The sequence below is a fragment of the Humulus lupulus genome, chromosome 4 (genome assembly GCF_963169125.1).
Source record: "Humulus lupulus chromosome 4, drHumLupu1.1, whole genome shotgun sequence".
NCBI lineage: Eukaryota > Viridiplantae > Streptophyta > Magnoliopsida > Rosales > Cannabaceae > Humulus > Humulus lupulus.
In genome coordinates, this window is record NC_084796.1 from 122,958,754 (window position 1) to 122,961,666 (window position 2,913).

The window sequence follows — 2,913 nt, forward strand, 5'->3', positions numbered from 1 at the left end:
CCATGGCATCAACTAGCTGGTCCATTCTTGGAAAAGGGAATCAGTCTTTCGAACCAATTTTGTTTAAGTCTGTGAAATCGACATAGGTCCTCTATTTTCAATTGGATTTTGGTTCTAGGACAGGGTTTGCAATCCATTCAGGGTAAAAATCTTCTCTTATAAATCCATTTTTTTTCGGCCTTTCAACTTCCTCATTTAAGGCCTTAGACCTTTCTTTGTCGAGCAACCTCTTTTTCTATTGAAAATGATTGAAATTTTCCTTGTCAATATTAAAGACATAACAAATTACAGTAGGGATGATGCCTACCATGTCTTTGTGTGGCCAAGCAAACACATGTTGGTTGCGTTTTAAAAAAAAATATGAGTTCAAGTTTGACATCCTCAGCTAAGTTTTTCCCAATTTTTACAGTCTTGGTCAAATCATCCTGGTCGAATGGGACCTCTTCGAGGTCCTCAATTGGTCCTACTCTAGTGTCATAAACCCCAAAGTGAGGATCATAGTCTACCTCCTCGCATTGAGCAGAACCCTATTTGGAGGCGTTTTGCTCACTTGTGGAAACCTGCTCCTGTCCCTCTGAGATTTTAACTTCCATTATTGTTGTTGGCTTGTTTTCCGTTGGTCCATAAAAAATCATGCTGGTCATTACTAAGCCTTGGCATTGAAAGCTGAGGGAAGTTTGACCACCACAAAAGTGGCCATGGCTGTGTTGTTTGTTGGTGTGTTTCCAACTGTAACATCTAGCCTAATTGTCCTTGTTGGAGTCATTCCTTCTCTAGTAAAGCCATATAAAGTCAGCGTGTAGGGCTCAAGTTTTTGAATAGAAAGCTTCATCCTTTCAAGAGTAGTCTTAAAAAGGATGTTAACTGAAGAACCATGATCCACCATGGTTCGTGCAACGGTCATATTGAAAATTTGAGCTTCTATTACTAAATGATCATTGTGCAGGAACCTGACGTGAGCGGCGTCGTCCTCTGTGAATGTAATAGGCTTACACTCATACCAAGGTGTTTTGGGAGTATGCTCATCGATGGCCAAAACTTCTTCTTCTAGTTCATGGCATAAAGTTTTGGCATATCATTCAAGGGCCTTTCTACTATTCCCAGCGAGGTGTGTTCCTTTGCATATCATGTCTAATCGATCTGCTACAGGGGCTAGTTGCAATGGTTGTGATGGTTCATTAGGGTTTCCTACAGCAGGTAGATTCTGTTCGACTGGGTGGTGAATATATTTTCTCATTGGCTGATGGTTTTGACGAATCAGAAACTCGATTTCGTCTCCAATTTGATTACACTCGTTAGTGTCATGTCCATAATTGTTATGGAAGCGGAAAAATTTATTTGTGTCTCTCTTGCTTATGTCTTTCCTAATAGGGTTTAACTTCATATAGGGTACTTCGACATATGTAGATTGATAGACTTCTACTCGTGACCCTAAGAGTGTAGAATAAGTGCTAAAACGAGGCACATATTCTCGTGGCTTGTCATTGGTCTTGGCTTGTTTATTGTTGCCACTGCTAGAATTGTTGTTCCGTTTACTACTGTTTTGAGTATTCTTGTTACCATTACCATTGGTTGTCTTGTTCTGGTAAGTTGCACCTGAATTTTTTGGTGGTGCAACACTGGTTCCAACTTGATTAGCTTGGTTAGCTTTCCGAATAGATTCTTCCAGTTTGATAAACTCATCTTCTCGATCAAGAAACTATCTAGTTGAGTAGATAGTTTTTCTTCTAAGGTCGGTCCAAAGAATACCCTTAACTTGGATCCCAACCATGATGTCCATCGGGTTTCCATCATCGCTAGCTATTTTAGAATTAGCAGCTTCTTGCATGAAATGCTGCACATAATCTTTAAGGGGATCATTAGGTCCTTGTTTAATGTCAACAAGGTTATTGAGCTTGGCTGGTAAAGTTTGAGCATCAAAGAATTGTGAGTAGAAGAGCCTCATAAAGCTTCTCAAGAATTAATGGTTCCAGGCTCTAGTTTGATGAACACTTGTTGTATTGGGTCAGCCAAAGTAGCAGGAAAAATCTTTCACCGAGCATCATCCCGAACTCCTTGGAGATCTATTTGTATCTCAAATTTTTTCACGTGAGAAATAGGGTCTTCTTTACTAGTGTACATCTTGCAAATTGGCATCTTGAACTTAGGACGAATTGTAAGGACATTTATTCTATCAGAGAAAAGAGAGCCTTTCCTTATCTCTAAATCAGTGTCATTAGGTTTTGGAGCTATTAACTCCCGATGTGCCTGAATGAATGGAACAACCAGCAGAACAACTGCTGGAGGGGGTGCTGCAACTTCATTTTGCAATGCTGGAGGGATTTCCTGTGCAATGAGTCCCACAGTATTAGACACATTGCCTTCCCGAAGCTGGTCAAGGACATCGCATAAGTCTTGTCCTAAATTTCAATGTATATTAAAGAAACAGTTTCCCATAGGTTGCCCCCCAACGTTTGGACTATCTACTCGAGGAACATTAGGGGGTGGTCTAGTAGAACATTTGGGTTGTTCAGGCTGCCTTGTTGGGACAAATGGTTCTTTAGGCTGCACATTTTCACGAGGATGTATGTTTTGAGGCCTAGGTGGCTTGGTGGCACAAATTTTCCTCCTAGATATCCATCAATATGATGATCCTCATAGTATTAGTTATTATGGGGTTTGTAATATCTACTATCTCCCTCATCATCATCATCATAACCATCCTAGTAGGTTGTTTAATACTTACTACTTGCTTCTTGGTTGTTTCATCGCCGGTATCTCCTCGATGGGTGACCATGATTATATCCAACTGGATGATTATGTCAAGGCTACTGGCTTCAATTTTGGCTTGCTGGTCATTCATTCCTTGGTTGTTAGAATTGTTTACTAGGTCTTGGGTATGGTGGGTTAAGAGGTTGTCCTCCTCTTAAGGCT